The sequence below is a fragment of the Odocoileus virginianus genome, chromosome 33 (assembly GCF_023699985.2).
Source record: "Odocoileus virginianus isolate 20LAN1187 ecotype Illinois chromosome 33, Ovbor_1.2, whole genome shotgun sequence".
Taxonomy (NCBI): Eukaryota; Metazoa; Chordata; class Mammalia; order Artiodactyla; family Cervidae; genus Odocoileus; species Odocoileus virginianus.
In genome coordinates, this window is record NC_069706.1 from 26,761,976 (window position 1) to 26,788,734 (window position 26,759).

At 45.1% G+C, this 26,759-nt stretch overlaps 1 long non-coding RNA gene across 5 annotated transcripts in view; it reads left to right on the forward strand.

Moving 5' to 3' along the window:
• Positions 1–26,759, forward strand: part of LOC110127034 (uncharacterized) — a 38,711-nt gene that overhangs the window by 2,246 nt on the left and 9,706 nt on the right. The window contains exons 2-5 of one of the 5 annotated variants that reach the window (XR_011485526.1): positions 840–2,911; positions 7,427–7,525; positions 7,718–7,955; positions 8,046–22,356. This is a non-coding gene — a long non-coding RNA (uncharacterized lncRNA). Of the gene's footprint in view, positions 1–839; positions 2,912–7,426; positions 7,526–7,717; positions 7,956–8,045; positions 22,357–26,759 lie in introns of those variants that run through there. The other 4 variants (XR_011485530.1, XR_011485527.1, XR_011485528.1 and 1 more) reach the window with 4 other exon arrangements.

Consider the following 26,759-nt stretch of genomic DNA (forward strand, 5'->3'; position numbering starts at 1 on the left):
GGTCCCCTCTCCATTGTACCTCCTGTCCATATCAGTGGCCTTCATCCTGGGCCTTTGTTCTGTGACCATCTTGACTTTATCTACCTTTCCATTACCTGTGGTGACTCATTTACTGGATCATGTTCTAGGTTCTTTTCATTTTCTGTTACCCAAGACTTCTGAGATTCCTCCCAGCCTACCATCTCCTCTAATTTTCATCATCCCCGTTTACTCTAAATTTGCTCTTACCAGATCCAAGCTCTGTTTTTCTCTATCCTCCCCACCCCCTTTCTTTTTTTTTAATGTTTGGTCGCACCTGGTGGCATGTGGTATCTTAGTTCCCCAACCTGGAATTGAACCTGTGCCCCCTCCATTGGAAAGCAGAATTTTAACCATGGAACTGCCAGGGAAATCCCTGTCCTCCCAATTTTTGTAAATTGAGCTCTCCTCCCCCAGTTTTTCAGCATGAAATCTATTGTAAGACCACACCCTGACTCTCGCAGGGGTCGCCCACCATTCTATAGCTTTTCTTCTGGAAGCTCTCCACTCCTGTCTCTCCTTTTCTCTTCTTCAGTTGCTGCCACCACCCACTTCACCCTTGGGAGAATCTTCTCCTCCCCAGCCCCCAACCCTGACGGGAATGAAACCAACTTCCTCTTTGCTGCTCGTGAAGGTGGGCACACACTCTTCCTATCCTAAGGACTCGTCTACACAGGGAGAAAGGGGAGACTAGGCTAACAAATGCAGGGAAGTTACTGAGTTCCATCTCTCATGGACACTGGTCTGTAGTTGCTGCTTTTCTTTTGAAACTTTCTTCTAGTTACTTATTTTTTAATAATTTATTTGTTTATTTGCACCAGGTGACTATGCCAAAGCCTTTAACTGTGTGGATCACAATAAACTGGAAAATTCTGAAGGAGATGGGAATACAAGACCACCTGACCTGCCTCTTGAGAAATCTGTATGCAGGTCAGAAAGCAGCAGTTAGAACTGGACATGGAACAACAGACTGGTTCCAAATAGGAAAAGGAGTACGTCAAGGCTGTATATTGTCACCCTGCTTATTTAACTTTATGCAGAGTACATAATGAGAAATGCTGGGCTGGAGGAAGCACAAGCTGGAATCAAGATTGCCGGGAGAAATATCAATAAACTCAGATATGCAGATGACACCATCCTTATGTCAGAAAGTGAATAAGAACTAAAGAGCCTCTTGATGAAAGTGAAAGAGGAGAGTGAAAAAGTTGGCTTAAAGCTCACCACTCAGAAAACTAAGATCATGGCATCTGGTCCTGCGGGGAGCCGGCCTGCTCAAGGCCCAAAAAGGCCCTGGGAAAGCCTTGAAAGAGGCCATTCCCTGTCCCGCCACCCCATTATAAAGTAGTAATACATTTGCTGGGTCTCCTTTGTTCTTCCTTGAGAAAAACATAGTAGCGACCTTCACTTAGTAGTTTATCTTGGAATGCCAAAAACAAGATGTAAGCTTCTGCAATCACTTAAGACAAAGAATTGTATTGATGTGACAAACACCAGATGGCATTTTTTATGAACTATGTTTTTCTGCTTGTACTAGTATAAAGGTAGGTGCTTTACTCAATAAAATCACTGACTTGCCTAAAGAGCATGCAGCCCTCTCGACTAAATCCTTTACTTTCAGCTTCTTTTTCTCAGGCTTCTGTGCTGCTGTGGTTGGGATCTGTTCACATTGCTGGCTGGTACTGGCATGGTCCCATCACTTCATGGCAAATAGATGGGGAAACAGTGGCTGACTTTATTTTTCTGGGCTCCAGAATCACTGCAGATGGTGATTGCAGCCATGAAATTAAAAGACACTTACTCCTTAGAAGGAAACTTATGACCAACCTCGACAGCATATTAAAAGCGGAGACATTATTTTGTCAACAAAGATCAATCTAGTCAAGGCTATGGTTTTTCCAGTAGTCATGTATGGATGTGAGAGTTGGTCTATAAAGAAAGCTGAGCGGCAAAGAATTGATGCTTTTGAACTGTGGTATTGGAGAAGGCTCTGGAGAGCCCCTTGGACTGCAAGGAGATCCAACCAGTCCATCCTGAAGGAGATAAGTCCTGGGTGTTCATCGGAAGGGCTGATGTTGAAGCTGAAACTCCAATACTTTGGCCGCTTGGTGCGAAGAGCTGATTCATTTGAAGAGACCCTGATGCTGGGAAAGACTGAAGGCAGGAGGAGAAGGGGATGACAGAGGATGAGATGGTTGGATGGCATCACTGACTCAATGGACATGGGTTTGTGTAGACTCCAGCAGTTCCTGCTGGACACGGAGGCCTGGTGTGCTGTGACTCATGGGGTCGCAAAGAGTTGTACACTCAGCGACTGAACTGAACTTAGTTGTGGCATGTGGGATCTTCCTACTTGACTAGGGATCAGCCCACACCCCCTGCATGGGAGCATGAAGTCTTAGCCACCAGACCACCAGGGAAGTCCCCAGACGTTTCCTTTAAAGATCTGTCAGAGGACTTGCCTGCATTGGCTAGCAGATGGCTAATTCATCTGCGCTGCGGTGAACTGTTGAAAAATCTGACATGGTCTTGAGGGAGGGAGGGATTCTTCCTTAACAGGTAACTAAGGCCCTTCCCCCTGCCCTCCACCCCACCCAGGGCATTGCTTCCTGTCTACAAATTGCTAACTCCAGGCTTTTCCCCCAACTCTAGTTTATTTAACAAGACTACTGACATGTGAACCAGCCTTCAAACTCAGCAAGATCCCAGTAAAGCCCACAGCAAGACTGCTGCTCCTCAGTTGCCTTTCACTTCATGCATGGAATACTGGAGAGCCAGAGGAGCAGGCAGGATGTGCCGGAGAGACGTTGGAACTCCAAGTAGCGGGGGACCAGGGAAGGAGGATACACCCTTGTGTGGAGGGCTGGCTTCCTCAGCCGTTCCCTCCAGGACAACCGTGAGTTCCTCCACAAAGGCAGATTGAAGCCTGAAGCTAAAAGCTTAAGCTCTTGGGCACCTCGTTAGCTAGAGCCCCTTCTAAAGTCCTCAGGGGCATGGGAGCGGTTGATCACACGGTACAACAGGTGCCTCTGGTGCCCCGTGTCCCATCCCCTTTGGCAGCCTCTAATTTCTGTCCAAGCTGAGTTCCCTGAAAATACAATTACCAATGAGCAATGCCCTGAAAACAGAGGCTCTCCGTCTGCAGGCTCTGAATGGCTCAATTCTGCTTCTTCAATAAATCTGAGAAGTGGAGGTGAAATGGGTATTAATAACCTGGAGACATCATCATTCAAAGAGAGATAGGAACCGTTGTATAAGTGTTTCAGCCTTTCCTGCAATAGGAACATTATGTACGATCAAGGTGTGCCCTTGATTATGCACGTTGCTATTGATAAAGCTACCATACTTCTGGGAACATTTTCCAAATCAGTGCCTGTGTGAAATAGACCTTTGTCTTCTGGCTTCTCTGCTGGTCCAGTGGGGAAGACTCAGCCCTTCCACTACACAGGGTGTGGGTTCCATCCCTGGTTGAAGAAGTAATATTCTACATGCTTCATAGGGTGGCCAAAATAATAATAGGCCTTTGTCGTTAGCTGTGCTTTGAACTAAACCCAACTGGAAGTGGCTCTGGGAAGTCAACCCTTAGAACAGGATTCTGGAACTAGACAACCTTTCATCATTCAGCAACAAGTACCCTACTTGTCACTCTGGTTAGGGGAGGGCGTAGCTCCTGAGGTGCCCTAACACTGGGATCACTAAGATTACCTGTTGTGAATTGAGATAAGGTACAGGTGGAAGGGGGAATAATAGGCCAGGCGATAGAACTGGAATGAAATGTGAGTAAGGTTAATTTTAAGGACTGTAATTTTTAAGCTGGCTGTGTTTGCTAAGTTCCCAGAAATAGAATGAAATAGAAATAGAAGAAAAAGAATGACAGGCTGTCTCCAGCCAACTATCAATCCAGGGCCCAGTGAAGCCAGAAGGCCTACTTGGCACTGTTTACAGAGACCTTCATCTCCTGCAGTTGTAGGAAAACTACTGAAAACTGGGCCTGGCATTTAACCATAAGCCTCCAGAGCTTATGACATGAGTCCTATGAGGCTCATAGGGAAGGACTGAGAGCAGGACTGATGTGGACCTTGGGATGGTTGAACCTGAACCTCTTGAACCCCAGCTGAAGCCCTATCTGCCTTGAGAGTGGCTTCCTCATGACAGAAACCACACATGAAGATTTCACTTGAAGGGACTTCCCTGCTAGGCCGGTGGCCAAGACTCCATGCTCCCAATGTGGGAGAACCGGGTCCGATCCCTGGTCAGGGAACTAGATCCCGCATGCTGCAACTGAGACCCAGAGCAGACAAATACATCAACTACTAGGTTTAAGAAAAAGGACCTCACCTGAGGGGGCTGCCTCACAGGACGTCCTCCTCTAGATCGCAACCCTCCTCCCCTCTGGCCGCAGACCATTAACTGGGTCAGGGCTCAGCACAGGATGAGCAGGGAGGTACAAGCCCTGCTCTGAGCAAAGAGATCAATCGTGGAGCATTGCAGGAGCTGCCCCACGTGTCCTGACAGAAAGGGTGAGCCTGTGAAAGAGCAGAGCTCAGTCTATGAGACCGAAGTGTGGAGGTAGATAGGGAGGGTTTATTGAGAGGGTGGGGCTACAGGTTTGGGACTAGGACGTAACATTCTGGAAATACCTGGACTCAGTCCTATGACACTCCTGGGAAGGTTCCTCCAATCCTGATCACAGTGGCGCTGAACTAAATGAGGGGGATGTTGGAACTGCCTTGGAGTATTAACGAAGGTCATGTGGAAGCCCTGGCACCACCCCAACCTCTCCCCCATCCCACCCTCCTAGATGCTAATCCAGAAGCATCACTCCATCCCCTGCCCCCTTTAACTGCGGAGTGGAGCCACCTTCCAAGACAGGGTGTGCAGGGCGCTGGTCACCACTGTATCCCCCTCCAGTGCACCTCCATGGCCCCTGCAAAGGTGTTGCTAGGGGGTTCAGTGTCAGGAGCCTTCCAGGGGTGTGCCTGCTACTCACTGTGCCAGCCTGCTTACCTCCTACCCTAATGCCCAGGTGCTGAGCCAGAGATGATGACCGCTTGCTACATTGTCACTGGGTGTATATGGGTTGTGGAGGAGAAACAAGGCTCAAAGTTACAGATAAGTACAATTGCAAGCAGATAATTCATGCTTGTTAATACCTAGTCATAATGCAAGATCTTTCCTTACACAGAATAGCCTCAGTAATTGAGAATATGCTCTTATCATTATACATGGGCTTCCCCTGTGGCTCAGCTGTTAAGGAATCCACCTGCAATGCAGGAAACCTGGGCTCAATCCCTGGGTTGGGAAGATCCCCTGGCGAAGGGGAAGGCTACCCACTCTAGTATTCTGCCCTGGAGAATTCCATGGACTGTAGAGTCCATGGGGTTGTAAAGAGTCGGACACGACTGAGCGACTTTCACTTCACTTTGTCATTATACATACACATGTATATACACACTCACCCTGTTTTCTTTTCCGGAAGGTATATGTAATAGAATTTATTCCAGTGCCTGTGTCTGTAGGGTACAAGCCTGTGCCAGTACCTTAAACAGAGATTGTATCATTCTGTGAACTCACATCCCAGTGTATCAGCTCCACCTTAGCATTGCTGGTGCTTCTTGTTCTGGAAGGTCTTTTACTTCCTAACAAAATAACTTGTGCTAAATTGCTCTCAATAGAGCAGAATGGCCTGAAGAAACAGTGACAACACTCTCTCAGGCAAGGACTTGTTCTCACAGTGAGCCCTCCTCTGGCCTGGGCACTATTTGCCCTGCTATTGAACCACTGAATGCAATGTCCAATGTTTGTTACACAGCCGTGTCCAACTCTTGTGACCCCACGGACTGTAGCTGGCAAGGCTCCTCTTTCCATGGGACTTGCCAGGCAAGAATACTGGAGTGGGTTGCCATTTTCATCCAAGGGCTTCTTCCTGACTCAGGGATCAAACTGTTGTCTCTTGCGTCTCCTGCTTTGGCAGGCAGATTCTTTCCCATTAGCACCACCAAGAGAGAAACCAATTACCCTTTGAAGCTCACAAATGGGCACAAATAAGTAAAGGTTGATCTGCTTCTATAATGAATAAATTGATTTTCCATGTGAGAGTCAACTTGTGTATAATTAGTTGAAAGTTGATTTTCTACTGTTTGATAAGAGAACACAGAAAACTTGGTTTCTGAACCCATGACCCTAACAACCAGACCCTGAAGGGTGAAATCCATTTGCCAGTTTCCTTACCCCTTCAGTTTGCAGCTGTACAGAAACTGAATCTGGAGATGAAGTTCTGGGAGTTTCCAGCAGTGAGAATGGATGAGGTAACCGAAGATCACAGGGCAGGTGGATAACAGATCCCAAGAGTTGCCCAAGGCACCCTATGTTATGAGTGGAGGGGACAAAGAGGAGGAATGAGCAGGTCACCATCTCCTTGAGGATAAATGCAGACCCCTTAGTATAGTCTGTTGTGGTCTGACTGGTCCCCCTGATCCCTGGCTCTGAGTTCCAGAACACGCCATGCTTCTGCTGGCTTCTGGGCCCTGGCTTAGGACCTTCACTCTGTCTGGAAGCCCTTCCACCCTGACGAGTTAACTCTTCCCTCTTCCCCATCACTCTCATTCTTCAGGGATCATTTCAGAGATTTTTGTTTGTTTTTTAGCGACACCATGTGGCTTTTGGAATCTTAGTTCTTCAACCAAGGATGGAACCGAGGCCCTCAACAGTGAAAGGGTAGAGTCTCAACCATGAGATCACAAAGGAATTCTCTGTTTTTCCAAATACCTTTATCTTCACATCTCGTGGCCTCCGGTTCATCCCCTCCGCATGTGCACAGGCCTCAGAGTCACTGAGCAATTTGGTCCTGGGCTCAGGTCCCCTCTCCATCGTACCTCCTGTCCCTATCAGTGGCCTTCATCCTGGGCCTTTGTTCTGTGACCATCTTGACTTTATCTACCTTTCCATTACCTGTGGTGACTCATTTACTGGATCATGTTCTAGGTTCTTTTCATTTTCTGTTACCCAAGACTTCTGAGATTCCTCCCAGCCTACCATCTCCTCTAATTTTCATCATCCCCGTTTACTCTAAATTTGCTCTTTTACCAGATCCAAGCTCTGTTTTTCTCTATCCTCCCCACCCCCTTCTTTTTTTTTTTAATGTTTGGTCACACCTGGTGGTATGTGGTATATTAGTTCCCCAACCTGGGATTGAACCTGTGCCCCCTGCATTGGAAGCAGAGTCTTAACCATGGAACTGCCAGGGAAATCCCTGTCCTCCCAATTTTTCTGAATTGAGCTCTCCTCCCCCAGTTTTTCAGCATGAAAGCTATTGTAAGACCACACCCTGACTCTCGCAGGGGTCACCCACCATTCTATAGCTTTTCTTCTGGAACCTCTTCACTCCTATGTCCCCTTTTCTCTTCCTCAGTTGCTGCCACCACCCATTTCACCCTTGGGAGAATCTTCTCCTCCCCAGCCACCAACCCTGACGGGAATGAAACCAAGTTCCTCTCTGCTGCTCGTGAAGGTGGGCACACATGGACTCTTTCTATCCTAAGGACGCGTCTGCACACTCAGAAAGGGGAGACCATGCTAACAATGCAGGGAAGTTACTGAGTTCCATCTCTCATGGGCTCAGGTCTGTATTTGCTGCTTTTCTTTTGAAACTTTCTTCTAGTTACTTATTTTTTAATATTTATTTTTTGTTTATTTGTGCCAGGCCTTAGTTGTGGCGAGTGGGATCTTCATCATTTTCTGGGGATCAAACCCACACCCCTTGCAATGCGAGCATGAAGTCTTAGCCACCAGACCACCAGGGAAGTCCCCAAACATTTCCTTTAAAGATCTGTCAGAGGACTTCCCTGCATTGGCTAGCAGATGGCTAATTCATCTGTGCTCCGGTGAACTGTTGAAAAATCTGAAATGGTCTTGAGGAGGGAGGGATTCTTCCTTGATAGGTAATTAAGGCCCCTTCCCCCCACCCCCATCACCCAGGGCATTGCTTCTGTCTACAAATTGCTAACTCCAAGCTTTTCCCCCAACTCTAGTTTATTTAACAAGACAACGGAAGTGTGAACCAGCCTTCAAACTCAGCAAGATCCCAGTAAAGCCCACAGCAAGACTGCTGCTCCTCAGTTGCCTTTCACTTCATGCATGGAATACTGGAGAGCCAGAGGAACAAGCAGGATGTGCCGGAGAGACGTTGGAACTCCAAGTAGCGGGGGACCAGGGAAGGAGGATACAGCCTTGTGTGGAGGGCTGGCTTCCTCAGCCGTTCCCTCCAGGACACACGTGAGTTCCTCCACAAAGGCAGATTGAAGCCTGAAGCTAAAAGCTTAAGCCGTTGGGCACCTCACTAGCTAAAGCCCCTTCTAAAGTCCTCGGGCATGGGAGCAGTTGGTCACGTGGTACAACAGATGCCTCTGGTGCCCCGTGTCCCATCCCCTTTGGCAGCCTCTAATTTCTGTCCGAGCTGAGTCCCCTGAAAATGCAATTACCAATGAGCAATGCCCTGAAAACGGAGGCTCTCCGTCTGCAGGCTCTGAATGGCTCAATTCTGCTTCTTCAATAGATCTAAGAAGTGGAGGTGAGAGACATCATCATTCAAAGAGAGATAGGAATCATTGTATAAGTGTTTCAGCCTTTCCTGCAATAGGAACATTGTGTACGATCAAGGTGTGCCCTTGATTATGCACGTTGATATTAGCTTTTCATTCTTTTCTGTCTTCCTCTTCCTGCTACCATACTTCTGGGAACATTTTCCAAATCAGTGCCTGCGTGGAATAGACCTTTGTCTTCGGGCTTCTCTGCTGGTCCAGTGGGGAAGACTCAGCCCTCCCACTACACAGGGTGTGGGTTCCATCCCTGGTTGAAGAAGTAAGATTCTACATGCTTCATAGGGTGGCCAAAATAATACTAGGCCTTTGTCTTCAGCTCTGCTTTCAAAAAACCAGCTAGAAGTGTTGCAGAAACCAGTACTCGAGAAACCAAGCACCACACTCAGAGAGTTGGAGAACTCAGGTTTATTACGCCAGCGGGCCCAGAGGGGTTAGCACTCCAAGCTCTGAGCCCTGAAGAAAGGAATTACAGGGTTTTTTTAGACTATAGTGGGCAACACTAACTCTCAATAGGTTGGTTAAAACTAAGCGGTTCGCATGCGCAGGAGCACTGGTCCAGGTGGGAAGGGGGATGCCTGACCTGGACAGGCATGATTAAGCAGGTTTGCAGGCCCTGGGCAAATGCAAAGATCAAGACAAGAGTGAGTGAGATAAACTCCAGTTCCTAGTATTGCAAATCCGCACTTTCTGAGACTATGTGACCTACATGATCTAGACTTTGCAAGGGGTAAGCTGAGTTACAGAGGCAGAAGGAGAAGGAGGTTATGTAAAATTTTAACTTTTCCTCTTCGTTCTCCCCTCTTGATGCTTCTTTCTATCACTCGTTGTAGAAAGCGTCATCGCATGTTTTTGGTAGGACACTCAGAGCTCCCCATTGTTTAGGGGGCTGTATTGAACTATTACCATTTGTAACTTTACGGATTCAATCTGAGAGGTTATGAACCGGGTAATTGCATTGAGAATGCAAGGCCCAAACAAGAGCGCTGCAAAGAGCATGAAGAGAGGACCTGTTAAAGGGAGAAATCATGATGCCCCACTCCAGATATTGCTCTAATTACCCCACGAATTAGCTAGTTTTTCTCTCCTTTTTATGATTTGTTCCCTTAGCTGTTGGGCCCTGTCCCTGAGTATTTCTGATTGGTTTATATAAAAGCAGCATTCTTCATTCAAGAAGAGGCAGAGTCTTCCCTTTTCTGCTGTCACTAGGTCTAGCCCTCTCCTGTTTTGTAAAACCACTTCAGCCAGGGAGTCTAATTGCTCCTGTAAGGCCACTAAAGATTTGGCCACTCTCTCAATGTCGTCTGTGAAGTCTTTGGATAGTGTATGGTAAAAGGTGGTTGATGAAGCAATTCCTCCAATTTCCATACCTAGCCCAGCCGTGAGTCCCAGACCAACTAGTAGGGGTATAAACTGGATGGCTCTTTTTGACCACGTATGTGCTGCCAGAGGTACGATGAGAGTCTGGTTGTTAGGAACAATGTTCATCTGGGGAGGAAAGCTAAGCTGCAGATACCCATCTAATTGACAGGTAGACATAAGTAAGCATCTGTCCCACAGACAAAGAAGAGGCCTTGATGGGGCGGTACCGTCTGTTACAGCAAGGGACACCAAAAGGCTGTAAAGCAGCCTGAACGTAACAGATGACAGAACACCATCAAAAGGTTTTCTCCCCATCTCTGGGTTGTCACGGCTGTAGCAACTGAGCCTTTTGTGAAGGGGGGTCAGCTATACTGTGGGGCAGTTTAGTTAGTAGGGAGAATAGATCATAAGAGACACTTAATAAGAATGAGGCTTCCCACTACAGTGAGATAACAGACAGCTAACTGCAGCTTCTGACCCAAATCCCAGTCCTGGGGTGCAACTAAAGCTAGTCCTGTAGCAAAGAGCACAAAAATAATAGCAATCAGGGATAGAGTCCAGGGTTGACAATGAAAATCCATTGATGTTTTGATAGCTGGATCCTCACGCTTCAGCCGTGCATTAACCACCCAGCCAGCTGCCGGAGCGTGGCTGGAGCAAGGCTGAAGAATCCTCAAGCTTCTGCCATGCATTGACTAGCCAGCTCCCAGAGTGACTAGAGCAGGGCTTAGAATCCTTCGAGGGTCAGGGTCGTTGTTTTTGAAACCAGACCTTGAGGGGATTTTTGGGATCCTGAACTGCTTTCCAGGTGTTCTCATTATAGGAAGCTGCTGCCTTCTTGACTCTGGTGTGGTGGATCCAAGGGATGACACCCATAACTCATCTCCTGGCTGATACGGATGAACCCACTTGCCCAGTGGAATGGGTGTCCTTTCTCAGGTTTCTCAGGCAATATGGCAGAAGACTTTCCCAGGACCTGGAGGTGTTGGGACATCTCCAGGTCAGCTAGTTGTTGGTGATCTCCCTTGAGCTTTTTTTATCACTGGGGGTGGTCTCCCGTATGAGATCTCAAAGGGAGAGTAGCAGCCTGAGGACCTTGGGGTGCATTTACAGAGGCCAATGAGAGTCCACAGAATAAAGCGGCTTGTTCTAGGTTTGTCTGGGCGTTGGCCGGAGGATATGCTTGTCGTACTACTGCTGCTTGGAGAAACAAACTTAACAAGAAAGTTAAAGATATATGGCTCAAAGATTAATAGAAGTAGGAATGCTTCTGAGGCTCTAGCTAGGAGAACCAGGTCCAGACATTGGTTCATGACATTAGTGTTTCTCTAGGCATGAGAAGATGCAAGAATTTGGACTCATAAAAATTTTTATCTGAAAACATCTGACTATCTGAAGGCCTTTTTTTCTGGGTTTTCCCAGAGTAGAGTGCCTTATTTTTTGTCTCCACCCTGAAGTCCTTTCAAGGGGGTGTTGAAGGTCAACATCTTATAGTAGTCATGATTTAATCTTTGTAGAGGCAGCTGGCAAGGGCCAGCTTCCAGTCAGCAGGGCCCCTTCATAGCCACATATTTGACCATGTTTTGGGGCATTTCAAGGTCATTGTGTCCCATGGTGCTGGGAAGGCTCATTCCCAGGTCTAACAAAGATTCCATTGACAGGCCACTCAATGTGTTGTCACTAGACCAGGCCTTGTAAGTAGCAAAAGTCTCTGGACCATACCTGTCTTACTAGCCTCTTGGTCCAGGAAAATATTTCCTCTTGTTGCTTCTTCCCATATCTAGAGTTACGTTATTACAGTTATTGATCTCATATGGAACTGCATATCAGCATTTTATCACAGGCTCGGTCACACCTTTGGTAACATAAGAAATAATCTGAAACAAGCTACACAGAACATAATATAGCTAGCAGTTATTAGTAAGGTCACAAGCAAGAATTTAAGTCAGCTTTCATTGCATATAGTCTGATATACCCCAGGTCATCTGTCTCAGTTAAATGATTGTATCCAGGTGTTAATCTCCTGATTGTACCTCATGGAGCATCTGAGCTTTATTCAAAGACTGGTTACTGAGATAAGCTTTAGAAACCATCTTAAGAGTATCCTTTTTAATAACTTAATTAAACCTTTTAGCAATATAACATAACAAGGAACTAGCTCAGAAGTGAGTCTTAGTAAGCACAGACCTTAATTAACAAAACTAGAACTTAATATTTAGTGAAACATAATGTTTTCTTGTTTAGAGAAATCATTCTGAAGGCATTAACACTGTAGCCAGGTAAGGCTTTAACCCGTCAAATAAAAATGAGGTCCGTCAGGGAGCCAGGAAAAGCCAAGCAGCCATCTTGGATTTCCCCTAGCCCTGGCTGTTTGATTTTTAGCTGTTGTTTGTTTATTTTTAATTTCCTGATTTAAGAGCAGACTATCGCCATGTTTTAAGGACATCAAGATAGCAAAAGTCTAACTATGAGGGATTATTTTTTGTAGAAGCAAAATGAGCTTTGTCTACATGTACCATAATCTTAAATAATGTTTATTTAGTTTACCAAAGTAATTTTTTCTTTTTTGGAGAACTCATTGTGAGGGCATTAACACTGTAGCCATAGTTAACAAAAGATTTTAAAGGTAAATATAGAACAGATCAATTGAGGGGTTAAAAAAAAAACTTAAATCTATTATTAAAAGCAGTTCAACATCTGAAGAAAGTATGTCCTCTTAACAGAGAGAAAGGCCGAATTAAAATTTTTGCACCAGCTTACTTTAAACTCATTTAGGTAAACATAATTAAATTTATTTTAAACTTAGTCCTAACCATGCACAAAACTTTTTTTTCAGACTTCACCTTCCAGAAACTTTTTAATCACTCTGTAACAGCTACCTGTAAGTCAGACCTACTTTCTTTTCCCTTTATAAAATGCAATTTTATTTTTTATATCTTCTTTATTAAAAACATACATCCTACTTTCTTATTAGATAAGCAAACAAACATTAATACTAGGTATTTAATATTGAATATTTTCCAGTCCATATGAATCTGAAATTTATTTAGTTAATTTTTCTTTTATTGCTTGTATTGTTTGATTCATAAGCGCTCACTTTTCTTTAGGCCAATTAAATTAGGACTCATTTACAACTTCCCTTCAATATTATCAGAAAAAAGACATAAACTGAGATATACATAAATCCAGACAGACAGACTGACAGAGATCTTATAGTTTTATGTTTGAGATTTAAAATATCTCTTTGACCCCCCTTTTTTTTCCTTCACTTGAAGTTCTAATTTCCCCAAGGCTAAGGTCTCAGGCAAAGCTGGCTGTGTATCTCAAGGACACAGGAAGGGTTAACTTCAAGCTTTTCCCTGGGCAGGCCTTTTAACAAGTTAGTTGTTTTTATTGTATATGCCAAAATAATTGGCTTTGTAGTTTCCAAAAAGTTTCTCTCCATTCAGTCAGCACACAACTCAACAATCATTCAGAGGCTATCACAGTGCCATCCTTCTCCTGAGTCCCCAGGATTCCTTAGCTGTTGCTCCCTTCCTGGGAGCTCCAAGAAGGTTATCAGTCACGATGCCTCCCTTCTCCTGAGTCCCCAGGTTTCCTTAATTGTTGCTCCCTTCCTGGGAGCCCAAACGAGGTTATCATTCACGATGCCTCCCTTCCTCCCAAGTCCCAGGTCTCCTTTTCTGATGCTCCCTTCCTGGGAACCCAAGGAGGCGATTAGTCTCCTCTTCTACCCGTTGGGGTAGGTTCCTGCCTGGGGACTGGCCCCGGAGCCTTACCTTATCCTGTGGCCCTTCCTGGTGAGTTGGTCCGTCCCTCCAATGAGTCCAGTTGGGGCTTGGCCAATGAAGAATCGGAACACCGGTCTGAAAGAGAACCCGGAATACCATCAGGTGGCGCGCCTCTTCCTTCGTCTCGGGGTTCCTTTGCTTCAGCGTGGCCCAACCACCAGTTCGGTAGCTCAAGGGGCCGGTGTGGTTGGAATCTCGCTGGGGCCTCCAGAAATGTTGCAGAAACCAGTACTCGAGAAACCAAGCACCACACTGGGAAAGTTGGAGAACTCAGGTTTATTACACCAGCGGGCCCAGAGGAGTTAACATTCCAAGCTCTGAGCCCCACCCAAAGGGATTACCGAGTCTTTATAGACAGACTATAGTGGGCAACACTAGCCGTTAATAGGCTGGTTTAAACTAAGGGATTTCCTGTGTGCAAGAGCAGTGGTCAAGATGGGAAGGGGGATGCCTGACCTGGACAGGCTTGATTAAGCAGGTTTGCAGGGGCTGGGCGATTACAAACAGCAGGACAAGGGTGAGTGAGATAAGCTCCAGTTCCTAGTATTGCAAGTCCCGATTTTCTGAGACTACATGACCTACGTGATCTAGACTTTGCAAGGGGCAAGCTGAGTTATAGAGGCAGAAGGAGAAGGAGGCTTTGTAAAATTTTAACTTTTCCTCTTGGGGAGTGGCTCTGGGAACTCAGCCCTTAGAACAGGATTCTGAAACTAGCCAACCTTTGCAGTCTTTCAGCAACAGGGCCCTCCTGTCAGTCCAGTGAGTGGAGGGCGTAGCTCCTGAGATGCCGTGACGCTGGGGTCACTAAGATTACCTGTTGTGAATTGAGATAAGGTCCAGGTGGAAGGGGAAATAACAGGCCCGGCAATAGAACTGGAATGAAATGTGAGTAAGGTTAATTTTAAGGACTGTAATTTTAAGCTGGCTGGGTTTGCTAAGTTCCCAGAGACTTCAGGGAAAGGAATGACAGGCTGTCTCCAGCCAACTAGCAATCCAGGGCCCAGTGAAGCCAGAAGGCCTACTTGGCACTGTTTACAGAGACCTTCATCTCCTGCAGTTGGAGGCAAACTGTACTAAAACTGGGCCCGGCATGTAACCATAAGCCTCCAGAGCTTATGACGTGAGTCCTATGAGGCTCATAGGGAAGGACTGAGAGCAGAACTGATGTGGACTTTGGGGTGGTTGAACCTGAATCTCTTGAACCCCAGCTTTACCTGAATCCTCTAACCAGTTAAAGAAGCCCTACCTGCCTTGAGAGTGGCCTCCTTTTGACAGAAACCACAAATGAAGATCTCACCTGAGGGACTTCGCTGCTGGTCAAGTGGCCAAGACTCCACGCTCCCAATGTGGGAGAACCAGGTCCGATCCCTGGTCAGGGAACTAGATCCCGCATGCTGCAACTGAGACCCAGAGCAGACAAATACATCAACTACTAGGTTTAAGAAAAAGGACCTCACCTGAGGGGGCTGCCTCACAGGACGTCCTCCTCTAGATCGCAACCCTCCTCCCCTCTGGCCGCAGACCATTAACTGGGTCAGGGCTCAGCACAGGATGAGCAGGGAGGTACAAGCCCTGCTCTGAGCAAAGAGATCAATCGTGGAGCATTGCAGGAGCTGCCCCACGTGTCCTGACAGAAAGGGTGAGCCTGTGAAAGAGCAGAGCTCAGTCTATGAGACCGAAGTGTGGAGGTAGATAGGGAGGGTTTATTGAGAGGGTGGGGCTACAGGTTTGGGACTAGGACGTAACATTCTGGAAATACCTGGACTCAGTCCTATGACACTCCTGGGAAGGTTCCTCCAATCCTGATCACAGTGGCGCTGAACTAAATGAGGGGGATGTTGGAACTGCCTTGGAGTATTAACGAAGGTCATGTGGAAGCCCTGGCACCACCCCAGCCTCTCCCCCATCCCACCCTCCTAGATGCTAATCCAGAAGCATCACTCCATCCCCTGCCCCCTTTAACTGCGGAGTGGAGCCACCTTCCAAGACAGGGTGTGCAGGGCGCTGGTCACCACTGTATCCCCCTCCAGTGCACCTCCATGGCCCCTGCAAAGGTGTTGCTAGGGGGTTCAGTGTCAGGAGCCTTCCAGGGGTGTGCCTGCTACTCACTGTGCCAGCCTGCTTACCCCCTACCCTAATGCCCAGGTGCAGGGCCAGAGATGACCGCTTGCTACATTGTCACTGAGTGTATATGGGTTGTGGAGGAGAAACAAGGCTAAAAGTTACAGATAAGTACACTTGCAAGCAGATATTCATGCTTGTTAATACCTGGTGATAATGCAGGATCATTCCTTACACAGAATAACTTCAGCAATTAAGAATACGCTCTCATTATACATGGGCTTCCCTTGAGGCTCAGCTGGTAAAGATTCTACCTGCAATGCAGGAGACCTGGGTTCAAACCCTGGGTTGGGAAGATAACCCTGATGAAGGGAAAGGCTACTGACTCCAGTATTCTGGCTGGAGAATTCCATGGACTGCAGCGTTCATGGGGTCACAAAGAGTTGAACATGACTGAATGACATTCACTTCACTTTATACATACATATGTATATACACACCCTGTTTTCTTTTCCAGAAGATACGTGTAATAGAATTTATTCCAATGCCTGTGTCTGTAGGGTACAAGCCTGTGCCAGTACCTTAAGCAGAGGTATCTATTTTGTGAACTCACACCCCAGTGTATCAGCTCACATCTTAGCATTGCTGGTGCATCTTGTTTTAGAAATTCTGGTACTTCCAAAGAAAATAGTGTGTTAAATTGCTGTCAATAGAGTGGAATGCCCTGAAGAAACAGTGACAACACTCCCTCAGGCAAGGACTTGTTCTGACAGTGAGCCCTCCTCTGGCGTGGACACTATTTGCCCTGCTATTGAATCACTAAATGCGATGTCCAATGTTTGTCACTCAGCCGTGTCCAACTGTTGTGACCCAGTGGACTGTAGCCCACAAGGCTCCTCTGTCCATGGTATTTCCCAGGCAAGAATACTGGATTGGGTTGCCATTTCCTTCTCCAGGGAATCTTCATTGCAGTTGGACTCTTTACTGTCTGACAGCCAGGGAATCCCATTAAATCAGTATTGTGAAGTATTCCAACACCTCCCAGAATCATACATCATGGAGCATAGTCTCTCATCCCAAGTTCCCCTCCACAGCACAGTTTATCAGAATTTTCTATGTTCTGGGTCACCAGATTCTTCCATCCTCTTTACTCTTAACCTACTCCAAACAGGATTAACACTCCATGGAAACTATTTAGGTTGGCCAAAAAGTTTCTTTAACATCTTTCCAAAAAGCTTGAATGAAGCTTTTGGCCAACCCAGTACTTAGCATGATCATGTGTTCTTAGATCCAAATTCCCTTGCAATCTTACTCTGGGTAATCTTTGGCTTGGTTGTCCAAGGAAAAGTGCCTTCGCTTCCATGAAGCTACATCCTCTTCTTTTTCCTCCAACCTCACTGGCCATTTCTCTGCCTCCTCTTCTGGCTCCCTCTCTTTTGTCCCATCTTCAGATATTGGGAGTGTCTCAGGGTTCTCTGTTCTATGTCCTCACCCCACCAAATTAACTCATCCATTTCCATGACTTAGTACACTATATGCCAAGAGAATCTTTTGAAACTTGTATCTCTTTATAATCTCTTCTCATATCATATGAGGGTTGGTCTATGTGAGATGAACAATGGAAGAATTGATGGTATGTTGCTTCCAAGACAAAGTCATTGTATAATTTCTGCCTATTGCTGTTTCTTGGATCGCTTGCTTCAGGGGAAGCTGGCTACCATGTTCTCAAGCAGCCTAGAGAAGTGGCACAGGTTGAGAAATGGAAGCCTCCTGCCAACAGCTGTGTGGGTGAACCATTCTCCAGCCCTCATTAAGCTTTCAGTTGACTTCCATTCCAGCTGACATCTTGACCACAACTTTATGAGACCCCAAACCAGCATTACCCAGCTAAGCCACTCCCAATTTCCTGACCAACAGAAACCATGAGATAATAAATGTTTGTTGTTGTAGGCTGCTAGATTTGTGGGTTTCTTGTTACGCAGCAGTAGAACCCTTATACAATCCCCAAGTTCATATCTCCAGTGTTTTCCACTCCACAGATCTCCAAATTCATGCACTGAAGTACCACCTCCATGATCAGTTTCCCTGGTGGTTCAGTGGTAAAGAACCCGCCTGCCAATGCAGCAAACTTGGGTTCAATCCCTGGGTCACAAAGATCCCCTGAAGAAGGGAATGGCAACCCCCTCCAGGGGACACATTTGCCACATTTGCCTGGCAAATCCCATGGACAGAAGCCTGGTGGGCTGTAGTTCATGGGATCTCAAAACAATGAGACATGACTTGGCGACCAAACAACAACAATGACTACCTGGTATCAACCCTGAAATATCAAAAGCACCTCATTATTAATATGGACAAATCAAAACTCTTGATTCAGAGAACTTTACTACCACCAGCTTCTACTCCAGAAGAAATCTACGCCTCAAGAGCCACTCAGCTTCTTGGGCCAGAAACCTAGGAGTCATTCTTGATTCCTTCCTTCCCCTCACCCTCTGCAAGCCAACCATCAGCTCTACTTCCAAAACTGATCTTGACTATGTTTGCTCCTTTCCACCTCTATTGCTGCTCTGCTGATCCAGACCACAGGCATCTCTCACTTGGACTGTTGCTTCTGAATTGATTTCCCTTTCTTCATGCTTGCCCATCCCTCAGAGCAAGCAGAATGAAGGGTCTTTATAAAAATTACACCTTGTTATCTGGTTAAAATCCTCCAGTGACTTCCCAGTACACCTTGGAGTAAAATTCAGACTTCTTACCATGGCCCTCAAGAACCTGTGTGTCCCAGCCCTGCCACCTCTCACTCTTATTCACCATTTTCCAAACATATGAGTCATTTTCCTGTTCCTCACATGCTTCAAGCCCATTCCTGCTTTGTGGACTTTGCATGCAATGTTCTCATAGTTTCTTCTCTGTGATCCAGGTCTTGGCTTAAATGTTACCTCCTCATTGAGTTCTCCTATACTTACTTTAAACTTGAATTATAATAGTTATCCATGGTAATCTTTAGTGTTTTTCACCAAGCGTTTTTCTGGTGTTGCCCTTTTCTAAACACTTGGTCCATGCCCCTTGGAAGTTAGGTGTGAACATATGACTATTTTTGCCAAATGAGCTTGATTGACTGATTGACTGATTCTTTTTTTTTTTTTTTGCTGTGGCATGTAGGATCTTAGTTTCCAAACCAAGAAGCAAACCTGTGCCCCCTGCAGTGAAAGCATGGAGTCTGAACCACTAGGCTGCCAGGGAATTCCCCCTGAGGAGATTTAGATAACAGAAAATTTAAGAGCCAGTGCCTAACCTGCCACATCTCTTATTCCTGCCTTGTGATCTTGGAAGCATGTGTCCAAATGGAACTTCCATTGGCCTAAATTCCTGAGTGACTTAGGGTGATAAATGTCTCTCTTCTAACCTCTGATGGATGTGTGGCATGAGTGAGATATAAACCTTTATTGTTTCTACCACAATGCATTACCTTATTCATCCTCATAACACCCTCTTAAGAAAGGCAGTGTCAACAGATCACCAGCCCAGGTTGGATGCATGAGACAAGTGCTCAGGGCTGGTGCACTGAGAAGACTCAGAGGGATGAGGTGGATAGGGAGGTGGGAGGGGGGATTGGGATGGGGAATACATGTAAATCCATGGCTGATTCATGTTGATGTATGGCAAAAACCGCTACAATATTGTGAAGTAATTAGCCTCCAACTAATAAAAATAAATAGAAAAAAAATAAAATTAAAAAAAAAAAAAAGGCAGTGTCAAGTATAATGACCACAGTTTTACAGACGGGAACACAAAGACAAATAGAAGTAGTGACTTGCCAAGATCAGAGAAAAACCTGTAGCAAAATTAAGGAATAGAACTTGCGTTTTTATAAATTCAAAAATTTTTTCCAGTTCTTCTCAATGATATGTCTCAAGTTTAACTTTGGCATTACTTTACCTATAAATTAGCATATTTAGAATCATGCTAATGATTATAATCTCATTTTATTTGAGAAATGTGCACTATAAACCTGGCAATTTCTAATTGAATAAATATATAAAATGGCAAAAAAAAATACACGCTTATTACTATTTCAAACAACTGAGATTGTTGTTAGTTATTCCAGCATAACTAGCCTGACTATCATGCCAGGTACTTACCTGGGTGTTTTACATGAATTAACTCATTCACTTCTCCAACAACTGTAATTATTCTTTTTTTTTTTTTTGTAATTATTCTTATGTTAGAATTAGAGTGACTGAGGCACAGAAAAGTTAAGTAAGGAACAGAGGTAGAATCTGAATCTGGTAAGAGGTTTATGCTCTTAGTCACTCTGCTATACTACCTCTCAAAGACATTCAAACTCATGTTCAAACAAGGAATTGCACAGTCATGGGTTTCATTACACATTCATACACATAGAGAGAAGAGGGAACTGCCAGTTTTCATCCTTGGAGTGTGTGTGTATTTTAGGAATACAGGGATGTCACTGGAAATATCAATTACTATTTAAATATAGTGTCAGTACCAGGATGACAATGATCAAGTATAACAACCAATTAAAATAACAAATATTTTAGAAGTTAAAGATTATTTTTACAAGATCTAAAGACAAGTCTGAGTGTCTGAAAAGACCCTTCCTCACCTTGTAGAAATAATTGCAAGGACTTTTTTCCCCAATTGTTTAAAACAAATTCTCTTGAGGTGTAGTTTACAAATGATGAAGTACACACTTATTCTAAGTGTACAGTTTGATAAGGCTTGACAAATGTGTATACCTGAATACCTGCGAGCACCATCAAAATACAAAACTTTTGGACATCCTTGGCTTTTTCACTGCAGGGGACACAGTTTTGATCCCTGGTCTGGAAACTAAGATCCAGCAAGCCATGTGGTGCAACCAAAGAAAAAAGAACTTTTCCACCACTCTGCCTATCTGTCTATCTTGCCTCCACCCCTGGCCTCAGGCAACCATTGATCAGCACTGTGTCACCACAGAATAGATCTGGCTTTTCTAGAATTCCACATAAATAGAATGATACACTGTGCCTTTTGTGTCTTGTTTCTTTTGTTCAGTACCATGTTTTTGAGATACTCCATGTTATTGCATGTGTCAGTATCTCATCCACAAGAACAGTTTTTAGTAACAGGAGATAGAATAAGTTTCAGCTCTGGGCAGAACTTTCATGTTAGGTAGTTAGAATAGGAAAAAGGAGTCCAGAAGGGCAGTGGCTAAAAGACAAGGAAGGGAAAAGCCAGCAAAAATTGGGCAAAGGAAGGTCCGAGGAGGACCAGAGTGAGGACCTCAGGTAGAACAAACAGAACTCCAGGCTGGCCCGGTTTACATAGGGCAGGCCCAAGGGGAGGGAAAAAAATATATATGTATAAAGAGGAGCCAAAGGGCCGGGGGTCTATCTCTCTCCCATGCTCACCCTCACTCACTCACTCTCTCTCCTCTTCGTGTGTTTTGCGTGGGCATGCCCTCATGCCTCGAGGATGTATTTTCTTTTCATTTTCTAAATAAAACTGAGGTGTAAAATGGAGCTGTAACACTGATCTGTCCAAGAGCTGAGAGCTGTAACGTGGTCTGTCTGAGAGCTGAGACACTTTCTGTCCGAGGGCTTTAACATCCGTTGCTTCAGATTTTTGTTGTGACGAGACAGAACTGAGGAAATCACACACTCCCTTGACATCTTTGGTGCCATGGCTCAGATTTAACCTGGCTGAAACAACCTTGGCGTGGCCCCCCCGAGGAGGAGGCCAAACACAGCAGGAACCCATCTCAGCAGAAGCTCCTACGGTGGTAGCTGCATGCAAAGAAAGCCCAGTGCAGGGGAAGTGACAAGCCCAGCATGCAGGAAACTGGGACAGCTAATAACAAACTCAGCAGAAAGCTCATATAGCTCAGTCTCAGATTCCAGAAGACCTCCAGTTAAGGTAGGAGGTCCTCGCTCCTATAACTGGAGGGACATATGCCTAACAAAATCTGAATTCCTTTACAATCTCTCGTTTCTTGTTTCCTCAAACACCCCGTGAACAGGCAATTGTGGGACTCTAGGGAGGCTACTCCTCAGTATGTCCGAAAGACACTATCTGCGGAGCCCCAGTAGCTGTTACCCAAGCCGGTGGGGATTCTTCTGTCCTTAATCTTATTTGTGCCAAGGATCAAGCCAATGAAAACTGTGAGCACAGGTCAGGTATTTAGCAGATTTTCTGACAGGCTATGAAGCGGATACGTCAAAGGTAAGAAAAACCCCAGTAAGATGGTAGGCACTGAGAGAGGGCATCAGAGGGTGGACAGATAGAAACCACAATCACAGAAAACTAACCAATCTAATCACATGGACCAAAGCCTTGTCTAACTCAATGAAACTAAGCCATGCCGTGTAGGGCCACCCAAGACGGATGGGTCATGGTGGAGAGTTCTGACAAAACGTGGTCCACTGGAGAAGGGAATGGCAAGCTACTTCAGTATTCTTGCCTTCGGAACCCCATGGACAGTATGAAAAGGCAAAAAAAAAAAAAAAAAAAAGAAAAAAGAAAGAAAAGATACTGAAAGATGAACTCCCCAAGTCAGTAGGTGCCCAATATGCTACTGGAGATCAGTGGAGAAATAACTCCAGAAATAATGAATAGACAGAGCCAAAGCAAAAACAACACCCAGTTGTGGATGTGACTGGTGATAGAAGCAAGGTCTGATGCTGTAAAGAGCAATATTGCATAGGAACCTGGAATGTTAGGTCCATGAATCAAGGCAGAGTGGAAGTGGTCAAACAAGAGATGGCAAGAGTGAGTGTTGACATTTTAGGAATCAGTGAACTAAAATGGACTGGAATGGGTGAATTTAACAGATGACCATTATATCTACTACTGTAGGCAGGAATCCCTTAGAAGAAATGGAGTAGCCATCATAGTCAACAAAAGAGTCTGAAATGCAGTACTTGGATGCAATCTCAAAAATGACAGAATGATCTCCATTCATTTCCAAGGCAAACCATTCAGTATCACGGTAATCCAAGTCTATGCCCTGACCAGTAACACTGAAGAAGCTGAAGTTGAACAGTTCTATGAAGACCTACAAGACCTTTTAGAACTGACACCCAAAAAAGATGTCCTTTTCATTATAAGGGACTGGAATGCAAAAGTAGGAAGTCAAGAAACACCTGGAGTAACAGGCAAATTTGGCTTTGGAGTACAGAATGAAGCAGGGCAAAGGCTAATAGATTTTTGCCAAGAGAACTCTCTGGTCATAGCAAATACCCTCTTTCAACAACACAAGAGAAGAGTCTACACGTGGACATCTCCACGTGGCCAACACTGAAGTCAGATTGATTATATTCTTTGCAGCCCAAGATGTAGAAGCTCTATACCGTCAGCAAAAACAAGACCGGGAGCTGACTGTGGCTCAGATCATGAACTCTTTATGGCCAAAATCAGACTTCAATTGAAGAAAGTAGGGAAAACCACTAGAAAATTCAGGTATGACCTAAATCAAATCCCTTACAATTATACAGTGCAAGTGAGAAATAGATTTAAGGGACTAGATCTAATAGACAGAATGCCTGATGAACTATGGACTGAGCTTTGTGACATTGTACAGGACACAGGGATCAAGACCATCCCCAAGAAAAAGAAATGCAAAAAAGCAAAATGGCCGCCTGAGGAGGCCTTACAAATAGCTCTGTAAAGAAGAGAAGTGAAAAGCAAAGTAGAAAAGGAAAGATATACCCATTTGAATGCAGAGTTCCAAAGAATAGCAAGGAGAGATAAGAAAGCCTTCCTCAGCGATCAATGCAAAGAAATAGAGAAAAACAATAGAATGGGAAAGACTAGAGATCTCTTCAAGAAAATGAGAGATACCAAGGGAACATTTCATGCAAAGATGGGCACAATAAAGGACAGAAATGGTATGGACCTAACAGAAGCTGAAGATATTAAGGTGTCAAGAATACACAGAAGAACTGTACAAAAAAAGATCTTCATGGCCCAAATGATCACGACAGTGTGATCACTCACCTAGAGCCAGACATTCTGGAATGTGAAGTCAGGTTGGCCTTAGAAAGCATCACTGTGAACAAAGCTAGTAGAGGTGATGGAATTCCAGTTGAGCTATTTCAGATGCTAAAAGATGATGCTGTGAAAGTGCTGTACTCAATATGCCAGCAAATTTGGAAAACTCAGCAGTGGCCACAGGACTGGAAAAGGTCAGTTTTCATTCCAATCCCAAAGAAAGGCAATTCCAAAGAATGCTCAAACTACTGCACAAATGCACTCATCTCACATGCTAGTAAAGTAATGCATAAAATTCACCATGCCAGGCTTCAACAATACGTGAACTTCCAGATGTTCAAGCTGGATTTAGAAAAAGCAGAGGAACCAGAGATCAAATTGCCAACATCTGCTGGATCATCAAAAAAGCAAGAGATTTCAGAAAAACATCTATTTCTGCTTTATTGACTATGCCAAAGCCATTGATTGTGTGGATCACAATAAACTGTGGAAAATTCTGAAAGAGAATGGAATACCAGACCACCTGACCTGTCTGTTGAGAAATCTGTATGCAGGTCAGGAAGCAACAGTTAGAACTGGACTTGGAACAACAGACTGGTTCCAAATAGGAAAAGGAGTACATCAAGGCTGTATATTGTCACTCTGCTTATTTAACTTATATGCAGAGTACATCATGAGAAACACTGGGCTGGATGAAGCACAAGCTGGAATCAAGATTGCTGGGAGAAATATCAATAACCTCAGATATGCAGATGACACCACCCTTATGGCAGAAAGTGAAGAAGAACTAAAGAGCCTGTTGATTTAAGTGAAAGAGGAGAGTGAGGAAGTTGGCTTAAAGCTCAACATTCAGAAAACTAAGATCATGGCATCCGGTCCCATCACATCATAGCAAATAGATGGGGAAAGTGTGGAAACAGTGGCAGCCTTTATTTTTGGGGGCTCCAAAATCACTGCAGATGGTGACTGCAGCAATGAAATTAGAGACTCCTTGGAAGGAAAGTTATGACCAACCTAGACATCATATGAAAAAGCAGGGACATTACTTTGCCAACAAAAGTCTGTCTAGTTTTTCCAGTAGTCATGTATGGATTTGAGAGTTGGACTATAAAGAAAGCTGAGCAGCAAAGAATTGATGCTTTTGAACTGTGATGTTGGAGAAGACTCTTGAGAGTCCCTGGGACTGCAAGGAGATCCAAACAGTCCATCCTAAAGGAAATCAGTCCTGAGTGTTCATTGGAAGGACTGATGTTGAAGCTGAAACTCCAATACTTTGGCCACCTGATGGGAAGAGCTGACTTATTTCCAAAGACCCTGATGCTGGGAAAGATTGAAGGCGAGAGGAGAAGGGGACGACAGAGGATGAGATGGTTGGATGACATCACCGACTCAGTGGACATGAGTTCGGGTAAACGCCAGGATTTGGTGATGGACAGGGAGGCCTGGCGTGCTGTCCATGGGGTCGCAAAGAGTCAGAAACAACTGAGTGACTGAAGTGAACTGAACTGAACGGAAGTTTGTGGTAACGCACCTAACCACTAAGCGGAGCTTGTCCTATTATTTTCTGTTCTAAACATTAAAAAGTCTTCTGGATAATGTGCCGTCAACAATAGTAAATGTAGGGAACTCCCTAGTGGTCCAGTTATTAGGACTTGGCACTTTTACTGCCAGGTCCTGGCTTCAATCCCTGGTCAAGGAACTAAGATCCTGTGTGCATATGTACATGCTAAGTTGTTTCAGTCATGTCAACTCTGCAACCCTATGGACTGTGGCCCACCAGGCTCTTCTGTCCATGGATTCTTCAGGCAGGATTACTGGAGTGGATTTCAATGCTCTACTCCAGGGGATCTTCCTGACCCAGGGATCAAACCCATGTCTTATGTCTCCTGCATTGGCAACGCAGGTTCTTTACCCCTAAGAGGCACCTGGGAAGCCCACAGGATCCTGCAAGCTGTGCCAAAAAAAGAAAAAAGGACAATGTAGCTTTGGGTATGTTTCCCTGAGCAAGTCATTTCACCTTGACTCTCAATTCAGCTTCAGTTTCCTCATCTGTAGCAGAGAACAAATAAGCCCACCTTACATTCTTCCAGAGCCTGTAAGAATCTTAGCAGAAATTCTGCTGGGAGCGGGGGGAGGGGGAGAGTGTGCTGTTACTAATGCCATCAAGCAGTAGGAATCCAGGGAGCACTCTAAGGGTCCCAGATCACCTTTACCCAGAGCATACAGGTACACTTATGAGGCGAGGCCCATGTCACTGTGGTTATGAAAGGAGGCTTGGCTGCCAGACTCACAGTTTGGCTCATGCCAGGCAGCCAGGCCTCCAGGTCAGGTCCCTGACTGCAAATGGGGTCAATAGCTGCTATCCCAGAAGGAAGTTTTGTCCCATCAGGAAACAAAAGTGCTGACATCTGAGCCAAGCTTAGAAACATGACCCAGAGAACAGGAGAAAGAACTATGCAGCCTCCAAGACAAGCCTGGGAAGGTATTTCTGGGGCCCAGGAGCAAGAATACCAGTATTAAAGTTATAGGGAAGAACTGACTCCATGTTAGATCCGTTTCTTTTACTTTTAACCTTTGCTTCTCGTTGCTTTTGTTCAGTAAAAGGATATTGCCCATACATAATAGCCTGCCTCAGGGAACCCAGCCCCTCTGCCAGAATGTTAAACCGAAACACCTTTATTCAGGACCCTGTCCACCTGTGGATGGCTACAGGAAGGAAGAAATTAACTCATCCCCTCCCCAAGATTGGCCATTCTAGGAGATAGCTGCAAGATTAATGGCCTTTTTACTTTAATCCTCCCCTCCCCCCACATTCTGTAAAAGAACCTGGCATCCATACCCTGATAAAGATTGTTATCTTGAGACATTAGTCTGCCATCTTGTCAGTCAGCCGGCTTTCCCGGTAAAGTTGTATTCCTTGCCTTGACACCTCTCTCTGTTA